This window comes from Lepisosteus oculatus, chromosome 14 (assembly GCF_040954835.1).
Source record: "Lepisosteus oculatus isolate fLepOcu1 chromosome 14, fLepOcu1.hap2, whole genome shotgun sequence".
Lineage (NCBI taxonomy): Eukaryota > Metazoa > Chordata > Actinopteri > Semionotiformes > Lepisosteidae > Lepisosteus > Lepisosteus oculatus.
The window spans coordinates 22,391,220-22,412,776 of record NC_090709.1 but is presented as its reverse complement, the minus strand read 5'-3'; the positions used below and the strand labels follow the sequence as shown (position 1 = coordinate 22,412,776).

The 21,557-nt window shown below is 46.2% G+C and overlaps 2 non-coding genes across 2 annotated transcripts; both read left to right on the top strand.

Moving 5' to 3' along the window:
• Positions 1-2,324: 2,324 nt before the first annotated feature.
• Positions 2,325-2,396, top strand: trnat-cgu (transfer RNA threonine (anticodon CGU)). Its single transcript has one exon. It is a non-coding gene; the product is annotated as a tRNA-Thr (tRNA).
• A 10,913-nt stretch (positions 2,397-13,309) lies between these two features.
• trnan-guu (transfer RNA asparagine (anticodon GUU)) lies at positions 13,310-13,383 on the top strand. The gene has a single exon. It is a non-coding gene; the product is annotated as a tRNA-Asn (tRNA).
• The last annotated feature ends 8,174 nt before the right edge of the window (positions 13,384-21,557 follow it).

Sequence of the window (21,557 nt, the reverse complement as noted above, 5' to 3'; positions counted from 1 at the left end):
TTACAGTAGTGTATTTAGTGTTTCATTTCACAAACCGAAAATGTTCAAGTAGATCTTGTCACTCTACTCCACGTAATCATCTAAATTAAATCACAGTAGAGTACGGAACACGCAGTGAGGAGCTCACACAGTGAGTACTCTTGAATACGACAAGAGGAAAGGCACACTGCACAGCTGCAGAACATCACGTCCGAGTTTACAGTGACAGCAGAGGTTGGAAGCGAAGTAGTTTTTTAATACTCGCTCACTGAAGATCTCTCAAGAAACCTCGGTGGAGATTTAACGGGTGTCTAATAATCACGTTCAAAAAGGTGACGATAAGTTTTTTTTTTAACTAGGTAGCCTTAATGACAACACGGTGTGAGTAGATCTTAAAGCAGCTGCAGAGTACCCGTAATGGCAACACAGTGCTTTGAGTTCGGCTTTTCTTATTTCTTCTGCAGAACCAGTGGAATCGGAATATACTGATCTGCATAAGAAGCGCTTTCGGGTTCTGATCATTTTTATTGAGCGCTGCTCTAAGTACCACAGGCAAGATGGCTGGTGGTCTTAGGCGTTGCGTTCAGGTCGCAGTTAACCCTGGAGACGTTTGTTAAAATCTCACTTCTAATAAAGAGGTCTTTCTCGTTAGAGTAGAAACGATAGAAGCCTTAAGCGGGAAAAAAATCACAACATCTCGCATTTCACGTGTTTAATGTTAACTGTCTCACTGGTTGCCTCGGTGATTGATGGCTCTTCTCCCTCGCAGGGTGACGGCAAACTTCTTCAGAGAGGGAATCTCCCACGCACGGCTTTTCTTTATCAAGAGCTGAGACAACAGAAACAGACTTTCAACTGACATGAATTACTTCTTGAGCGTTTATGACTGTCTTGAAAAGCTGAGAGCAGGTGAAAAAGTCTTTGGAAATGAGGCAATGACTGCTGACAGTAAACAGCTGACGCTCAGCTGCAGACAAGCGCTCCTCGTTAGTATAGTGCTGAGTACCCCCGCTTGTTGCGCGGGAGACTGGGGTACGTTTCTGTGACAGGTCGCTGGTTTAATTTTTTAACAACCTGACTTCACTTAAAAAGTGTGTACTGTGTCCTATGTTTCGGACTTGTTACAGCGGTAGAATATGGAGATCATCTCCAGTTTTGAGCTCAACTGCAACAAGAAGTCATGCTAAATGTAGTATAGTGAGTAGATATCGCGAGACAACAGAACGAGAGAGTAGAAGGCGGGAATATATGGTGTAAGGGCATGATCTGTGTAGTTAACAAAATAGTTAAAATAATATAAAAACGTATTTTTATTAAGATACAAAACATTTATTGCAACGAGAGATGAGTGCTTGACGGACTCAAAGCGGGCAGAACACTGCAGATTTTAGTTCTCTTGCTGGTAGAAACGAACTTTTGAATTTTAGGACTTTTCGTTTAGCTAGCGCCATGGAAGATATGGCAGCCACGCCGAGAAGCTTTGCTTATGCCCAGCTTTTTCCACCGCTTCCACTGAACCTCGGAGCTCCGGATTTGTATACGGAATACAAGATATGGATGGAGTCGTACAGATTTTTTTTAAATAGCCAGTGGATCTACAGAAGCTCAGGATGCTGTGAGACGTGCTACATTACTGCACTGTATCGGGGCTCCCGTGCAGCGGATTGTTGCCAACCTCCCTGGAGAAAAAGACTGTAGCTGTCTTAGACGCTTCCTTTACACCGCGGAGAAAAGTGGTTTTAGAACGGCATAAATTTAGGCAGAGAACTTAGTCTCAGGACGAATCTGTTGATGCTTTTGTGACTGCACTAAGAGAACTAGCTAAATCTTGTGACTTTGGAGTATTGGAAACTGACATGTTAAGAGATCAACTTGTGGAAAAATGTGCACATAAGAGACTATAAATTGCTGCAGGAGGAAGGGCTGACACTAGAAAGAGCTCTTACAGTCGCTAGAATTCATGAAGCAGCTCAAGCAGAATCAAGAATGCTTTCTGACCACAGTGACAAAGTGACACTGAACGGGGCGCTCGCTCAAAATTTACAATCAAAAGCCGAGCAGCAGGACACAGTCATGCTAGAGAAATAGAAGAACAGGGGACGGCTGGCATTACATGTTACAGGTGCGGACTAACAACGCACAAAGCAGATGAATGCGGAGCGTGAACAGCAAAATGTCTACACTGCAAGAAAACAGGACATTGTGCACGTCTGCAGAACATCACGTCCGAGTTTAAGGACAAGTATCCCTTTTATTGTTGTTGCTGCCTCCGGTTTACATTTGGCGATGTAAACCAGATTCAGAAAAAAATAATTTGAACAACCTTATTCCCATGCTTACAAGTAGGCGCGGTGGCCAAGTGGTAAGGCATCGGTCTCGTAAACTGAAGAGCGTGGGTTCAAACCCCACCCGTGCCTGTTTCATTTGTCACTGCTTTCCTTTAGTTTCAAAGTCTTAAAAAAACTCACAATGTAGGGATCTCAATAGTAAGAGAACATAACTGTCGCCAGTGATTAGTATTCTTGCATATCCTGCCTTGTTTTTTAGTCGACAAAGCTTGTTTCTCTTCACACCCATCTTCTGAATGATCGCCTCAGCATTGGGAAGGAATGTGCGCTTTGTACAGCCCCCGACTCCATGGTCTGATCACAAACAGATCGGGTGAGCTGTCAGTCCAGGTTGGAAGGAACGTTCGAAAGCACTAAAAATCTGACTTAGAAACGAGAAGACCGTGTTTTTTTAAACGAGTAAACGATAAAATAATATACTGCCTGCAAGACTATGTCAAGTTCAAGTTCAAGTTTAAAGTTCAAGTTCAAGTTTATTGTCATTATACTCATACACAGGTATATGGTATAACGAAATGCTATTTAGCAAGCTCTCGGACATAAGTAGTACAAAGAAGAAAACACAACAACAATACAATTGTATAACAAAAGAAAGACAGAGACAACAGCCGATGTGCAAAAAACAACAGGCAGCGTGCAAAACAACAAAAAGGTAACAGGTTATGTGCAAAAACATGCATCAAAAGAATGAAATAAAGGGATAGAAATGATGGGGAGTGTGCTTTTGACATGTATGGTAGAGGTAGATTTTCAATGTGTGTTTGGGTTTTTGGTAAGAAAGAAGGCACCGTGAGGTTCAGATCATAGGTGAGAGGTGAGGAGAGAGTGAGAGAGGCTGGGAGTTTAATAGTTTGATAGTGCGGGGTAAAAACTGTTTCTGAGTCTGGTAGTCCGGACCCAAATGCTCTGGTACCGTTTTCCATGTCATGCTAAACGCCACAAATTGTGTTTGTCCAGTCGTATCAATCATCCTAAAGTTACAGAAAATTGGATGCGACTGGTGCAATCAGCACACATTTTTTCAGGATAGTCGAGCGGTTTAAAACAGCTTATTCACAGCTTCGTGTCTTTTAAGCTTTGTGTTTCACTCTCCAAATAGAGGCAGGGGTTCAAATCCCACTCCCGACAGTCAGGCGTTTTACCCTGTCTTTTTTGCCTGCTTTTACACTGTTTCAGTCTTGTTGTGCTCGCTGACAATCACAGTACGAGGAAAACGGAGAAACTGCTTAGCAAAAACATAACGGACAGAAAAAAGCTTCATAAACATGTGAATGTGATTAGCAGCAGTAAGGTATGCATTCAAATGTTTAAGGCTGATTTATAACAGCAGCAGAAGAAAGTTGCAGCACAATGCAATTTGTGAGAATTCATGGGTTTTTATGCTGCTTGAACTTCTTTCAAGCCTATGAGGTGACCCCCGTTTTATTTTCATTTTCAAACTTCAGAACCAAATAACAAAAAGGTTTCATGTGTGACAGCATTCCGTTGCAAATACCGTTTCCACGATGTATTCAGCGACGGGAATGAAATATTTTAGTGCTGGCTCAAATGCGAGGAATTTCAGAAAAACCTGGAAAAGCAACGCTTGCAGTAAATGACATATCTAAAGCGTGTAGTCAGCATGAACAGAACAACGCAATGCTCTGTAAAAACGATCTGAAGCCGCAATTACTCTTTTATCTCAGGTAGTTCATTCCGATACGAAGTTTCCGCAGACTAAATGAAATGCCGAACTCCAAACATGTTGTTGCCATTATTGTACTCCTGCTGAAAGAAGAAAGAAAGAAAGGTGTCCTAAATGAACTTTGTCGCCCGTGGGAGATGTCAAGTGCATTGGACATGAAAAGTTCCCGATAAAACCCATTTCTGTACGTTTCTCTTAGTGTCGGGGCTCCTATTGAATGTAAAGGAGGCAACATGCTCAGCCAGCCGACTCAGCGCTAACTTAACGCAGGTGTCTCAGAGCGGAATTATTCAGAACAGGAGCCTCTACTTCTTTGTATACTGAGCTTTCGGGTGAACGTCAAAGTGAAAGACAAATTCGCAATTTTCACTTTTTGATTAAGGAACAAGAAAACACCATCCTTCAAACTGGATTCAGACCAGGGACATAAGACATACTCACTGTTTTTTCTACAGTTTTAAGAGCTAGCAACTGATCTATCGAGAGGTCTAAAATAAACGTTTTGTCACACGCGTAGCCCAATGTAGTGTAGTGTTCCTCTTTATTTAAATCCCAGTTCGACATCAAAATACTCACTCCCCATAGTCTCGTTTAGTAGAAGAAATGCAGGCTTCTACTCTATTAACGTCAAGAGTTCTTCTAAAACATTTGAAGGGATATCAGTGCAGGCGGAAATTGACTCTTTTTCTTTATGATTTGGTCATATGATTTTTCTTCATATGATTTGGTTTTGATTTTGAATCGTTATATTATTAAGTTTGTGCTTTCTCTGTTTTTATCGTATTGTGAACTTATTTTTTAAACAAATGCTTACAAAGGCAAACAGGGCACACAGTACAAGCTAAATACCCCAGACTGCGTGTAAAGTCCTCCTTGAGGTATGCTTTCAAAATAGCTGCACCAGGCACTTGGACACAGATAAACACAGGGATTTAAAATTCAGGAATATGAATGGTCAATTGCATACAGTTGGGTTTTTTTCGTTTTGTATTTAGCGATTTGTGTATAAATCTTTTAACAATTCATTAAAATGCTAACAATATGTAAAATAAAAACAACAGCAACGTTAAATGCCAGGGAGACGGGCAGTTTTTTTTTACAATCAGATTCCAATCTCTAATGCTGTGTTTGAGAGCTGTGTGTGAGAGCTTACTGTACATAACTTTCCTTTTCTCACATTTTCTGAAAACTATTCCAAAGGGGCACCTGTCACGGACGTCCAAAGGGACTAGCCATGGGGAGTAGGAGAGCGGAAAAAGACCCATATGCGTAGCGGCGAGACGGGAAAAAGGCCCGGGCTCATTAGTGCAAAGAGTTCAGGAATGCCGTAAAGAAACCTATGCCTTCTCGGCCTTTTGGCTAAGATCAAGTTCAAGTGGCATGCCCGCAGTTCTTGTCTTTCCAAAGGTCTATAAGGCGATCGAAGATTCTGAAGAGTGCTTGAGCTGGTATCGCTCTAGGTTGAGCCTAGGGGGTTAAGGCCAAGCAGCAGCTGAGCTGGGTGGAATCCGGCATCAACGTTCTCTCTCTCTGCTCTCTCCTCTCCTCTCCCCTCCCCCTTTCTCTTGCTCCGCCTCCTTGGCCTCTTGGCTGGAAGTGGGTACACGTGGCCTGCCCGCGGTGCTTGCTTTCTTCCTCGAGACTCGGAAGCGCTATCCGCTCCCTCTCTCTCTCGCTCTCTCTCTCTCCCTCTCTCTCTGCCTCTCTCTCTGCCTCCTTGGCCTCTTGGCTGGGAGTAGGTACACGTGGCCTGCCCGCGGTGCTTGCTTTCCACCTCGAGGCTCGGAAGCGCTATCCGCTCCCTCTCTCTCTCGCTCTCTCTCTCTCTGCCTCCTTGGCCTCTTGGCTGGGAGCAGGTACACGTGGCCTGCCCGCGGTGCTTGCTTTCCACCTCGAGGCTCGGAAGCGCTATCCGCTCCCTCTCTCTCTCGCTCTCTCTCTCTCTGCCTCCTTGGCCTCTTGGCTGGGAGCAGGTACACGTGGCCTGCCCGCGGTGCTTGCTTTCCACCTCGAGGCTCGGAAGCGCTATCCGCTCCCTCTCTCTCTCGCTCTCTCTCTCTCTCTCTCTGCCTCCTTGGCCTCTTGGCTGGGAGCAGGTACACGTGGCCTGCCCGCGGTGCTTGCTTTCTTCCTTGAGACCCGGAAGCACTTTCCGCTCTCCTCTCTCTCCTCCTGCGCCTGCACCTAGCTGGGCTTTGCCCACAAGGACAAAGGCCAGGGCTCCCTCGCTGCTCCCTTTGCTCTCTCTCTTTCCCTCCTTTTTATTTTTCTCCCTCAGAGATGGCAGACAAGAGGACATTGATCCGGTTCCACTGGACAAAGAAGACGGAGCCGATGCCGACTGCAAAGGCCTTCTTTATGACCTTCCTGCGAGGGATCTTGCAGTTGGTGGCCGGAGATCTCTACTGCCTCCAGGACAACAAGGCAGAGAGATACATGGAGGCCTACATGGCTACGGATGCATCGTACGAAAAGGCAACGAGACTGATCAGGGAGAAAGGTAAGCACCCTGGTTTCTCTGATTACAGGCCGGAGCCGATGAGGAAGACGAATCAGAGGACCATCACGGTTTGCACATACAATCCCTACGTACCAGCGGAACGGGTAACAGCGTACCTAGGGAGGTATGTAACCGTGGTGGGAAAACCAACAGAGATCAGGGACAAAGGCGTCTGGTACGGCAAACGCCAGTACCGAGTCCTCCTGAAGGAGGACCCAGAGGGCGTTGACGGTTTCCAGCACCCCCCGGCTCGCTTCAACATCGGAGCCGACAGGGGGTACCTCTACTACCCCAAGATGCCGGATTTTTGCAGCAAGTGCAGACAGTCCGGCCACAAGACAAACACATGTGACATCGTCAGATGTCACAACTGCAATGAGGACGGGCACCTGGCAAAAACCTGCCAGGCAGCCAAAAAGTGCGACGGATGCGGCGCCGAGGGACACCTCCTTCGCCAATGTAAGGTAAGCAAACCTTCGTTTGCGCAAGTGGTGGAAGCCGGCAGGCAGAAACCGGTCTCCAGACAAAGGGAGAGGGCTGAGAACAAAGAACCCGCACCTCCCCCGCTGAGAACCGAAACTGCCGAGGCCACACCCCCAGCCGCATCGGTGCCACAAGATGGCCGCCAGGAAGAGGGACAAGACGGCCGACCGGAGTAAGGGTCCTGGATAACTCCCAGCAAAAAGGGAAAGCGATAGCGGGAGAAGAGACCCAGGGTGGACCCACTTTCGGAAGGACAGAAAAAAAGAGTGGTAGGGGAAAACCGTTTCCTCGTCCTAGAGGAAACGGAACTTTCTTCCCTCGAGGCCCAGGAACAACCGGAGGAGGCTCCCCAGGAAACGGAACCCCCCTCCCCCGAGTCCCACGGACAAAAGGAGGAGGCAGCCCAGGAAGAGGTAACCCCCTCCCCCGAGGCCCAGGGACAACAGGAAGAGGCATCACAGGAAGTTGGAACCCCCTCCCCCGAAGCCCAGGAACAACAGGAAGAGGCAGCCCAGAAATTGGAGCCCCCTTCCCCCGAGGCCCAGGAGAAACTTGAGGCCCCCGAAACTCCCGGAGAAAGGGAAGAAAGGAGCCTTCCCGAAGCGGTGGCGGAGAGTATCCTCGAGGACGACAAGGATTATTTCGAAGCCGGCCTGGAGCCCGGACTGATGGTAGGGCTGGACCTGTCCAGCATGTTTACATTTCAGTCCCCAGCGAAACCTGGAGGGAGCCCAGCATATTCCCCCCAGGACCCGAACGAGAGGAGTTACATCTAGGCTAAACAGTGCCCAGATGTAGACTCCCAAGTTTGAACTGTAAGTACAGAGAGGAGGTTTAACTTTCACTAGTTTAACCATGACTGTGAAACTAACCTTCCTAACAACTAACGTGAGAGGGCTGAGAGACCCCGTGAAAAGACGGGGAGTCTTTCATGATCTGGCCTCAAAGTCTTTCTCAGTTTGTTTCTTACAGGAGGTCCACCTGAAGGATGAAAGCGACAAGCTGACATTCACCAGGGAATGGACGAAGGGAGAATCATGCTGGAGCGTAGGAGGGGTCCACTCTTCCGGAGTGGGAATTCTCCTCGGAAACCCAGAGATGACGCTGGTTTCCTCCTTCTCGGTGGTGCAGGGCCAGATCCTGGTCGCAGACATCGACTGGAGGGGGCAGAAGTTGAGAGCAATTAACGTCTATGCTCCAACAGAACCCTCTATCCTGAAGGAAGTGTTTGCTGACCTGGCCAGCTGCTGCACCACCAACAGACAGATGGTGCTCGGCGGGGACTTCAACGTCGACCGGGAGAAGGGGAGCGACGCTAGCTCGGCAGAGCTGGAGTCGCTACTCAAGCAGTTCTCCCTGGTAGACGGCTTCAGACGGTGCCGCCCTAACGACGCCGGAACGACCTGGAAAAACTCCCGGGGAGTGTGCAGCCGCCTGGACTACATCTTCCTGCACACGACCTGCTCCCTGGAATCGGCGACGGTGTCCCCGGCGTGGTATTCCGACCACGGTCGCTTGACGGTGGTGGCTAACACCAGCCTGCCGGCATTCGGTCGTGGGTACTGGAAGCTGAACTGGGAGATACTGGAGGAAGACGACTTCAGGGCACTGTTCCGGAAAGACTACGTGAGCTGAGTTGATCTGAGAGACGGCTACAGCTCCGTGGTGGAATGGTGGGAGTCGGTGAAGGACGGGACCCGAACCCTGGCGCAGATGTACTGCAGACGGAAGGCCGCCAGGGAGAGGAAGGAAGCTGCACGTCTCCAGAGGCAACTCGAGGAGGAGTACAGCTCGGCTAACGGGGGAGGAGCCTTCAATTCAGCCCGGGCACGGGACCTGAAGGAGAGGCTCCGCAAACTGCACACCGAGAAAGCCAAGGCTTTCCTGGTCAAGGCACAAAGGGAGCATTATGAAAATAATGAAACCTGTTCCTCCTATTTCTTCAACCAGGTCCGGGGAGCCCAGAAAAAGAGGGTGATCCACAGCCTGAGACGGGGAGATGGAGAGGAAGTGCTGGACGAGAGCGACAAAGTAGAAGCGGCCACCGCTTTCTACACGGAGCTCTTTTCAGAAAAGCAGACGGAGGTGGAGGCAGGCGATGCTTTTCTGGAGGGGCTGAAGGCACGAGTACCGGAGGAGGTGAGGGAGGACTTGGAGGGTCCGATAACGGCCGAGGAGCTGAAGGCGGCGTGCTTGTCCATGGAGAATGGCAAGGTGCCGGGGCCGGACGGACTCCCCAAGGAATTCTACACCTGCTTCTGGGACACCCTGGCGGCAGATCTGGTGGAAGTGATGCAGGAGATCTTCCGCCGGGGGAAACTCGGAGACACCATGAGGGAGGGCGTCATCTCCCTGCTCTTCAAGGGAGGAGACGCCGCCGACCTCAAAAACTGGAGGCCGATCACGATGCTCTGCGTGGACGTAAAGATCCTGTCCAAGCTCCTGACCGGCAGACTGAGAACCACCCTCCCCCACATCATCCACAGCGACCAGACGTGTGGAGGGGCGATCCGTCAGCTGGAACCTCCAGCTGACCAGAGACGCCATCGCCTGGGCCGAGGACCGGAACGTGCCCATGATGGTGGTCAGCCTGGACCAGGAGAAAGCCTTCGACAGAGTGAACCACAGCTATCTGTTCAGGGTGCTGGAACGCTTCGGTTTCGGAGAGAGTTTCAGCCGCTGGATTCAGATTCTGTACTCTGACGTGGGCAGCAGAGTGAACGTGAACGGAATCCTGGGGGATTTCATTCCCCAGGAATCCAGAGTACGACAGGGCTGCCCCCTTTCACCCCTTCTCTATGTTCTCTTCACAGAGCCCTTAGCAGAGGCGGTGAAACGGGACCCCATCATCGACGGCCTGGAGATACCGGGAGGCGCGGGGGAAACCCTGAAGATCTCCCAGTACGCCGACGACACAACGCTGTTCCTGAGGTCAGACAGGGGGTTGAGGAGGGCCCTGCAGGTCATGGAGCAATACTCCAGAGCCTCGGTGTCGAAGCTCTACCGCCGAAAGAGCAAACTGAAGTTCTTCGGGCCCTGGAAGCACAGGACGATGGCGCCGGAGGGTCTCGAGCTCTGCACGGAGCCCCTCAGAATACTGGGGGTTTCCTTCCAGAGCCGGGACAACGAGACCAACAACTGGACCGAGAGGATCACCAGGGTGAACGCCAAGCTGGGTCTGTGGAAAACGCGGTCGCTGTCCTACACAGGGAAAGTGATGGTGTTGAAAGCAGACGTCCTGCCGGCTTTGGTTTACCTGGCGGTGGTGTACCCGCTGCCGGCTAGACTCAGACGAGCGCTGCAAGGGATGATCTTCGACTTCGTCTGGGGCGGCAGGTACGAGTACATCACGAGAAACCGGATGTGTCAGCCGGTCGAGGAAGGGGGTCGAGATGTCCCACATTTCCCCCTGAAACTCGACTGCATCTTTTACTGCAACCTCTGTCGGGCGCTGCGGGAGCCCATCGGCCACAAGTACCAGTACTTTGTCAGGCTGTGGCTCTCCATCCCGATGAGGCACTTGGTCCAGTGGTCAAACACTGGGCCCAAGGCAGAGAGGCGACCAAAGTTCTACACCCACGCTGTCAAGTGGAGCAGGAGGTACGAGGCCACGAGACAGCCAGAGCTCTGCACCAACCACAGAGCTCTGTACAAAGAGGTGAGGGGGCATCTGGTCGCCGACGAAAGGCTGCAAGTTCCCAGACAAGTCTGGGAAAGGACGCAGCCTAAAGAACTGGACAACGAACTGAAGGACCTCAACTGGATGGTCGTACACAAGAGACTGACTACCAGAGAGGTCCTCTACAGACACTCGCTTACCAGGAACCCGCATTGCCCCCGGGACACGTGTTTCGTCGAGGAGACTCAGGAGCACATGTTCTGGAGCTGCCCCTTCGCCAAGGCGGTGTGGGGCAGAATGGACATGTGTGAGATGTTTTCTTTTTGAGATGTGTTTTTTTCGGAATAAAGTATATTTTATAAGAAAAAAAATATGCGAGCTTACTGCCTCCTACGGGCTCTGTATTTGTTAGCGATACAAGACCGGCCGTGGAGAAATGAAGTGAGGAGGGTGTGTACATTAAAAGGCTCATAGCGTCCCTGGAGGGGCTCAAACCACCACCCTTTTGGTTAACAACTGAGCCACAAAGACGCATGTACAGCTTAACACTTCTCGGTCTCAGTGAAAGTGATACACTCCGTAAAATTTCCAGAGATTCATTTATTTTAAAAGGAAAATCACCAACAGCGGCCGAGATCTACTGGAGTTTTTTCATTCTATACTGCGATTTCTGAAGGGTACCCTGTGAAAATACGAGTTTTGACGAGAAGGGATGGACATATAAGGTCAAAAGGCTTGGGGAATTGAACTTTAAGGTGAAGACTGCGGGTTCAGTAGCAGCAGAACCTGATCAGTATCAGTTGACTCCGATATACTTTGAAAATGAACTTGGGGATTTAGAGTCAGACGTGCACCATGGGGTACTTAATTTAAAAAAATAGAAAAAACAATCAGTGTTCCTGGATCTGTAATTGAGAACAACACCTACACAAGAGCTGCGCAGGAAGAATAAAATGTGGTCTGGGAAGAAAAGACTCTCTTCGGAAGAGCTGCGCTCTTCACAGATTTTTCTTTGTGAAGCTCATTTGTCTCCTTTGGGGAATTCAAAGGCACAGACAGCCGTGACTTCATGGCCCAATGGTAGCGTGTCTGATGCCAGATCAGGAGGCTGTGTGTTCAAATCATGTCGAGGTCAGCTGTTACTTTTTCAGGTTCTGCTGGTCCTGAACACGGAATTCACACCATGCAGTTGAGTTCTATCTGTACACCACATAGATAATCTAAACAAAATAGAGCAGTACAGGACACGCAGTGTGGAGCTCACACAGGCTTACAGTCTCCAGCATTGGAGTGAAGGGGAAAAAAAGAACTTTGTTTTTTTTTTTAAGTGAAAAGGCACAGTTCACATCTGCTTAACATCACGTCCAACTTTAGAGACAGCTACATCAGATAATGGAATCCCGGAAGTTTCAGATAACTTTTTTTAATACAGGTTCAAGCAAACCTGAAAGTTAATGTGTTTCCGGACACTTTTGTTTTATTAAAAAGTGTCTGAAGCCTGAAAATGTAATTTGAAAAAAAAAAACGCTATTGGACATTAGCAGCTGCTTTTTGTAACGATTTGCTATTTCATGCTGGAAAACAAAGGAAACAGACCCAACGTTTGCTTTCAGGTGCGGTTCATTACATAATATACATTATTACTGAGGAGCTTGAATACAATTTACACGAGCCAGGTAGAAGTCGAACCTACAATCTTATGATCCGAAACCAGACGCGTTGTTTATTAAACCGCTGGCATTTCACATGACCTGAATTCCCCCATAGGATGCTCAGCGTCGCTACTAGTAATGCACCGCTCCGTCTAAAATTTCAAAGTGAGAAACATGTGTTTTCTGATTTTTTATGAGTTTTAAAATATAATCTCTTTAAATCAGACAAGGGGTTTATGTTTCGCACTGAAATTCCGATTGACTGAGAATTCAAAGAAAGACTGTTTTCTTTCACAACACCGCATAATTATCACATCCACCAGACTCTCCAACCTCTCCAGACCTTGCTGGTTGAGCAATTGCTCCGATAAATTAGGTCACGTATCATGTTAAATCATTTCTTCTCAACACAACATTTCCTGGTGCACGTTTTCTCTATGAAAAAAAAGACATTTTTCCCTTGCATGATTTCTCGTTTTTTATCAAAGCGTACAGAAATAAAAAAGAAGAAGAAATAGTGTGGCAAAAGAACTCTGTCGCCCTTGGGAGATGTCAAACGCATTGGACATGGAAATGCCAGATAAAAGCCAGTTCTCTTCGTTTCTCAGTGTCGGGGCTGCTATGTAAAAGAGGCAATTTGCTCTGAGCGCTGGTTAAACGCTTACTGAACGCAGATGTCTCAGAGCGGTGTGTCCAAGCGGCTGTAAAAAGTGATGGGTGTCCTGTCACCGTAGCCTAGTTGGTTAAAGCGCTTCTCTATTAAACAAAAGAACCGAGATTCAAATCCCAGCCGTGTCTTTCTTCCTATCTTGTAGTACAGAACGTACCATTTCGGGCAATCACAAAGGGCTTGATTTTGTTAAATGCATGTGTTCATTTCCTTTCTGGAAAACTTGTTTTTGATGAAATTCACACAGCTTGCGAAAAATGAAATTCAATTATTGGTTAACAGTGCAGAAGAAATATTACCATCTGGCAAAATAAACGGTAAGAGATTTTGTTTTAACCGAAAACCTCTGATTCAAGAAAAGAACACACCAGTCAGTCTCTGTGGCGCAATCGGTTAGCGCGTTCGGCTGTTAACCGAAAGGTTGGTGGTTCGAGTCCACCCAGGGACGGGATTCTTTTGCGATGTAAACGTTGTCTTTAGTCGATTGGATTTTTCAGCGAAACCATAACCATTTTAATATTTGCAGGAAATGCGAGTGTGTAACACGTGTCAGGGTCACCGAGAAATGTCCAATAATGCCCAACATTGCAACTCCCCAGAAATCCATATTCACCCAAAACAAATTATCGTCGAATCTTCATTTATACTCCAGTTGAATCCTCTGCTGAAATATTTTAAAAATACTATGCAGGTTTGTTTGAGACTTGACAAGCATTGTTAAGATAGCACTGTGCAGTTGGATTTTGATATTTTGACATATTTACCTTAATTTTAAACATAAATACTATACAGTCTATTGTAATTTTAAAATATGTTAGCTGAGGATGCAAAGGGGTGAAAGGGAAAGGTCAGAGGGTATAGTAAAAACAAGGTTAGGATTGGTGGAGGTGGCAGGGGTGTTGATGGTTTTTCTCTGTAGAGGATGATTGAGTTTTTTATCCTTCTCTGAAGTGAGAAATTGGAAGAGTTGGGAGTTGAGGGATCTGATGAGGTTAGTTATAAAAGGAAGTTGATGTGGAGCTGTTAGCTGTAAAACTTCCTAACATCTTTGATGTTGTCATCAAAGATAAACTGCAGTAAGCAAAGATAAAGAAAATTATCTTTGCTTACTGACCTGTCTTTCTCACACCTGAAGAAGGCTCCACAGCCAACATGTTATGTTTCCTTTCTTCTCTTTTCAGCATGGAATAATCCTTTACTTTTTCCTTTGCAGCCTACGCATGCTGACACAGCTACTCACCTGATATATAACATTCCTATAATCGCAACTATGAATGTCCACTGTGGGTATTTTTTCCATTATTATTTATTTTGGCATTGAAGCATATTTTATGTAATAGCGAAGTGTCATAATCACTGAAAAACATATTTTTTCATTTAGAAAGAATTAAAAAAATATAAATCACTATGAATTACATTTAACCTGTTCTGATCTAGGTTTTCTATATACTTTAACATGCCATGTTCAGAATGTCACAACGCAGAAATGCAACAGAGAAGTTTTGTAATTACAAATCTTCTCTTACCTTAGTGTCAGAATACTAAGATGTTTTGGTAACGAGGAAGGAGGGAAAAAGTAATTCAGCAGAAGGGGTGCTATTTTATTGACTATAAATCCTCACATGGATTTGTGATTTGTGATTTGTGATTTTGTGTCTCTTACCATAGTGTCAGAATACTAAGATGTTTTGGTAACGAGGAAGGAGGGAAAAAGTAAATCAGCAGAAAAGGTGCTATTTTAATGACTATAAATCCTCACATGCCATGTTCAGAGGGTCATATTAAAAAAATGGTACAGTAAATTTTCTTATACTTCATGATTTTCATAATTTGTTACATTGTGTCTCACACCTTTGTGTCAGAGTTCTGAGATGTTTTTTTCTAAACAGGGGCCATCGCAATACAACAGAAAGAGCAATTAGCTTTTCCCTATGAATTCTCTCATGCCATATTCAGAGGGTCATATTTTAAAAATGGTACAGCAACATTTCCTGAAGTTCAGGATTTTGAGAGTCTGTTACATTGTGTCTCACACCTCAGTGGCAGAATTGTGAGACGATTTTATAATCAGGAGGGAGGGTCATAGCAATAAGCAGAAAGTGTCATCACCCTTTGCTCATCCTCCGTTAACCATATATTCACATATGCCATGTTCTAAATGTCCCATTGTAAACTGCTATAATAACATTTCTTGCAAAATGCAAGATTTTGAGACTTCACGTTTTGCCTTTGTCTTATTTACTTGTTGTCTAACATGCCAGTTTGTGTTATTGTGAGTTTTGAAAATTGGTTTTCGATTTTCTGAAATGTGTTTCATACAAAAATGCAATTTGGATAATCATTACTTACATATTCCCCTTTACTGGGGATATGTGCAGTAATCAACTCGGATTAGTATTTTTAAAAATGACTATAGAGAGCCATCTACAGGCGAAAGGCGGCATAACATCACAGCAGCAGCATTTAAGGTGGAACAAAAAACGCGAATAAGAAGCTGGCGAATAAGCAGCCAACTTCAGCCTCGTTAATGCAATAGGATTGGGTGAGGTAGAAAAATATTTCTTCCTCTGAATCCTAACATTTTTGTAGGTGTTCTAGGACTTCTCGCCTCAGATAAAGCTGCCAATACATCACTTATTTCGACTCTATCAATATCAGCAGTGTTATCAGTACTGAGCCCTAAGTGTAGGTCCTGTCATCTTATAAAAACTTGAACGTATCGACTGCATTCACCTGAAAAAATCTGTTCAAATTGAAAAATACATCGGAAACAAATTTGCTTGTTTTTTTTCAGATCCAGAAGAGAATCATCATGAGACTCAAAACAGACCTGTTAGTAGTATAAAGCAACACCTTTCGTCAAACTTTTGACAGGTACCACGCCCCCTTTTCCAGCCAATGGTCGTCTGCGGTGGTTGGCTGTCCCACCCCCTTGCCAGCCAATGGCGTGTTGTTATTTGTGCATGTCCCACCCCCTCAGGAGCCAATGGTGTGTCGTTTTTGGAACTCCCGCCTCCCCCCCGGCCGGTCGGTCCGGAGCCTCAGGGTCCCAAAGCCCCAAGGCAGTGCATCCCTCGCTTTAGGTGTGTGAAAGTGTGTATTGGTTTGTAAGGGGACCATGTCTGCCGTGGGGTTGAGTGCGCTCTATTATAACCCTAGGAAATCGGGTAGTTACGGCGGCGCAGGGAGTCTGGTGCGGGCCGCGAGATCCCGGGGTGTGAGCGGCGCTAGCCGCGGCCGGGTGGCCGGGTGGCCGAGTGGTTGTCCGGCCAGGCTGCTTATACGCTGCACAAGCTGAGTCTCAAAAGCAGCAGGGGTGCAAGCACACACATACACACTGACTGCGTAAAATCTCACGGAAAGAATTCGCAGGACAAACACCATGTGAAATGTGAACCGCTTTATTTCAACAGGGGGTTTTCAAACACAGAAACAGCGCAGCAGCACTTTTTACACAAGTTACAGACTCCAGTTTGCAAGTATGTGAAATGTGAACCGCTTTATTTCAAGTGGGGGTTTTCAAACACTGAAACAACGCAGCACACACGCGTTACTGGCTCCTGTTTGCATTCAACAATTAAATGTTGGTGGGGAAAATTAGTTCGGTACACGTAACCACCACCCCAACATTGCTGAGAAACTTTGCGGCATCTGAAAAAGCATTCATAAACCCCTTCCGCTCCCCGTGTCTAAAGCCATGCGAACCACACTGGGCGATCTGATCTAGCAGGGCAAAAAAATTTGCCTGCGTAATCAGCGGGATGGTGTTACCACAGGTTCTGTGCAAAAGACGCTGTATTTTGGAATACACACTGTAGAACCCCCCAGTGTTTTTTCTGTTTGGGAGTGTTAAAAAACCTTATTTTAAAACTGCTTAGCTTTTAAAGTTAAAAGCGACTGGTCTGTGCGCGGGTCTATAGGCCGTTAACCACGCCGCTTGACCCAGTAGCGCCACCACAGCCGTAAAGGAAACCGGTGTAACAACATGTCCGTGTAACTTGTTCCATTCACCTGCAGCCCTGTGTGTAAGGATGCGCCACATGTGTGGCGTTTTTATCATAGTTATCGTAGTTTTCTGATTTTGACAGTTTAGATTTCATTGATTGTTGTGTTGAAAAGTCTTTTATTTTTAACACCGTGTAGTTTTCTGATTTTGAGATGTGGAGCATTGGCGTGGTAATAAAAAGTCTTTTTTTTCACACAGCCGCTGTATCGACGAGCGGCGAAACAAATGTGGCGGAAACGTCGGACCCTAAGGTGGTGACTGCATCGGAGACGGCTGTTAAGACCCTGACCAAAGCCAGACGTGTCAAGCCTGCGGAGAGAAATCATAACGCCCCTAAAGACTTGGTGTTGGGTGATGTGCTAGATTCATTGCGCGGTATTACACAGTCACTATCAACGGCGATCAGTAATGAGGTGGCCAAAAAACGAGCTTTAGAGCATCTAAGAGCGGTTTTAGCCGGTGTACAAACCTTGTTTCCAAAACAGATCCAGGTTTTCACCGCTTACCTCTTAGATATAATTTCTACAGAAGATGCAGCTCTAAGCTCAGGATTTCAGACCATGATGATGATATTTCATGCTTCATTGGTGCAAAACCCCGGTGATAAATGACTAAACATGCGGTCTAAAAAGTGTTTAAAAGACCGAGCGCTTGCCAACAGCAAGCGTTTGTACATAAATAAAAGAATTAAACTGGCAAAAGCATGTTTGTTGCGTCGTCAAAGATTCAGAGAGAGGCATCAGATTTCCCAAGGGCCGCCCGAACCACGCAATGAGAATGCCGTGGTAGAAAATAACTTAAGGCCCGAGGTTGTTGTAGCAGAACAGGATGTCGGTAACCGAGAACCGGTTGTACTGAACGATCTGAATCAGGTTGGTAGCGGTGCAGGGGCGAATAGAGACCCCTTAGTTTTCCTGGACCGTATACGTAGTTATAACAGGTCTTATAATAATTTTAGAGCAACAGAGCACCATGAAGAATTTCGTTTTGTTAATCTTGACAGAATAACCTCGTATGTACAGGCTATAGACGCTGTGCATGGTGCAGTCCAGAGAATATTGGATGAACTTTCTCCAAACATCGGGGCGAATGATTTTGTACAGCTGCGTTTGACTGCGGGTGGTTTTAACAAGCCCTTGTTCTCACGCAGGAGACACCCCGGAGAATTAAATGCTGCCGATTTTTTAAGCCACATCTCGGACCTCTTACAGAGCCACACAGAGGTTCTCACCAATGACAGCCACCGCTTAGTGGTGACGATAGTTAGGAATATGCAGGGGGGTGCCCGCTAAACGAATGCACAAAGAGTTGGGTTTTCCAGAGAATCGGAAAATTAGTTTGTCAGACATTACCGCTTTTGAAAAACATTTAAAGGTGGTCATTAAAATTTTGTACCACGACCAGGGTGATTGGAAATATTTTACAACGGGACCCACACCACCAAATTTCTAAAATACTTTTTGTTCTACTGCATGAAGAGCATTTTTATGGGGTTTTAAATATTAAAGCTTTTGTGGGGGCGGCGTATTTTTGCACTAACTGCCATGTGGCGTATAGCCACAAGAACGCACACGCCTGTGTTACAGCTTGTAAAACCTGTTTAGATCCCCAGTGTTGCAAAATTGATGCCGAAATTCAGAATTGCCCGGCCTGTAAGGTCTTTTGTCGTAGCTCTCAGGGGTTGGCAAGACACTTGCGGAATGCGGCGACGGGTGTGAGTAAGTGTGAGCGCAGGGTCTTTTGTGAGAAATGTCGGGTTTATAACCTCGCAAGTCACAAATGTAAAGAGAAACTGCTCGCGTTGTAACAACGTGATCGACACCCCAGACACAGATTTGTGCTACATACCGCCTTTGGACAACCCCAAAATTTCAAACAAGTACATTTTTTTCGACTTTGAATGCATGCAAGAAACAGGGACACACATACCAAATTACGTCCATGCCCTTCATATTGACAAACGAAGCTGGGAATTTTATGGTGAAACTTGTCTAAAGGATTTTGTGTGTAAATTTATCGATAGACGTTTTAAAAACCATACGTTCATATCGCACAATGGCAAGGGATATGACAATTACCTAGTGATCAGACAGTTGTTAGCTGAAAAGATGGACGTTGAACTAATTAATCAGGGTGGCAAGATAATGTGTATGACTGTAAAAGCTCTGAACATCAGATTTATCGATTCTTTAAACGTTCTACCTATGAAATTAAGCAAACTGCCGGCCGCCATGGGGTTCCCTGGGGCTAAGGGGAATTTTCCACACTTGATGAACACTTCAGAAAACCAAAATTATGTCGGACTGATGCCGCCGCCAGAACTTTACGGCGTTAACTACATGCTGCCGAGCAAGAAAGCTGAGTTTTTGGTTTGGTAAGAAGAATGCAGGGGAAGTGTATTTAACTTACAGAGAGAGTTGAAACGTTACTGCCAGTTGGATGTGGCAATTCTAAGAGAAGGCTGTATCAGGTTTCGGGACGAGGTCATGAATATGACCAGACAGACACGCGTGACTGAGTCAGGGGCCGCCTGCGTTGTCTGCATCGACCCCTTTCAGTTTGTGACCATCGCTAGTGTCTGCATGGCCATGTTCAGACTTATGTTTTTACAGGAAGAGACGATTGCGTTGCTACCCCATGAAAATTACCACCGCCAGCAAAAACGATTTTCTACACCCAGCATTCAATGGCTTATGTACATCGAACACACAGAGCCCATTAAAATCCAACACGCGTTAACCACGGCCGGTGAGTTCAAGGTTGGCCCATATTTTCTGGATGGTTATGCTGTAATTGACGGAGTGCCGACAGCCTTTGAGTTCAACGGTTGCTTTTTTCACGGTTGTAGCGTTTGTTATTGTAAAAACGATTTTAATCCGCTGACAAACATTACTTTTGGTTGGTTGTACAGAAAGACGATGGTGAAAATTAATTTTCTCAAAATGAGAGGTTTTAACGTGCGTGTTTTGTGGGAGCACGAGTTCAGAGACATGCTTGTTGAAAATGGAGACTTGGGTAAATTTCTAACAGCTGCGCAGTTACCAGAGGCCTCTGCAACCGCGCGAGTCGCTTTTTGGGGGGGAGAACAAATGAGATTTGTTTGCATTACACAGCGCAGCCCGGTGAAAAAATCCATTACTATGATTTCACCAGTCTGTATCCATTTGTGAACAAAACTAAAAAATACCCACTGGGGCACCCCCGAATAATTTATAAAAACTTTGGAGATTTAAAACAATATTTCGGTTTAGCAAAGGTGAAAGTTTACCCACCCAGATGTTTGTACTTTCCAGTTCTTCCAACCAAAATTGACAAAAAAAAACTGTCAACACTGTCGTACATGTGGTGAAACAAAACAGACCACCCCCTGTGAGCACGGTGATGAAGATCGCGCCTTGACTGGTGTCTGGTGCGCCCCTGAATTATGGCCTTAGATCTGGGGTATAGAGTGGGTAAAATTTATGAAATTAGGCATTTCGAAAAGGCCTCACACGATCTTTTTACAGACTACATCAAACTGCATCTGAAAGGGAAACAGGAAGCTTCGGGGTTTCCAGAGGGGTGTACAGATGTCGCGAAACAACAAAGATATATCAGCGAATATTATGAAAAAGAGGGTGTCCGGCTGGACCCCGGCAACATTAAAAAGAATCCGGCCAAAAGACAGCTTTCAAAAATTGCCTTGAACAGTTTGTGGGGGAAGTATGGACAAAGAGACAATTTACCACAGACCACCATTGTGAGAAACCCCGATGAATTGTTCAGGTACTTATTTACGCCATATCATGAGGTGTCAGCCTGCAAGTTTATCAATGAAAACACAGCCTGTGTTATGTGGAAACACACTAAACACTAAACACCACTATACAGGCCATTCAAACACTAACATTTTCATCGCTAGCTTTACAACCGCCTTTGCCCGCTGGGAGTTATACAATCTGCTAAATGCTTTGCAAGGCCGCTGTCTGTACCACGACACAGATTCCGTTATCTTTGTGAGCCGGGAGGGTGAGTGGAATCCGGGGCTGGGTGACTATTTGGGTGAGCTGACCAGCGAAATCGATGCTGGACAACACATCACCGAGTTTGTATCAACAGGACCCAAGTCGTACGGGTACAAGCTGTCTGGTGGGAAAGCCTGTTTAAAGGTGAAAGGCATTACGCTCAATGTGAACAATTGTGAAAAAGTTAACTTTGAGAGTCTGCGGGACTTGGTTTTTGACTATGGCGTTAACCCTTTTGCAGAGTGCCGGGAATTTAAACACATTTCTATTCAACAGCCGATGATCGTGCGTGTTAAAAAGGATTGGCGCAGTGAGACCCGGACCTTAAAGAAAACCCAGAAGGTGGTGTACGACAAGCGGGTGCTGCAAGAAAATTTGACATTGTTGCCCTACGGATATTAACACGATGGATGTCAGGTTAAAACACCCTTTTTCATGCATTTTGTCCTGACCCTCGAATTGCGGTAAAAGTTATTTTATAAAACAGCTCTTGGAGAACAGTGATACCATTATGACTCGTAAACCCGAAAACATAGTCTGGTGTTACAGCTGCTGGCAACCTCTATACGCCGAGTTGCTTGTGAAATTTCCATACATTCAGTTTATAGAAGG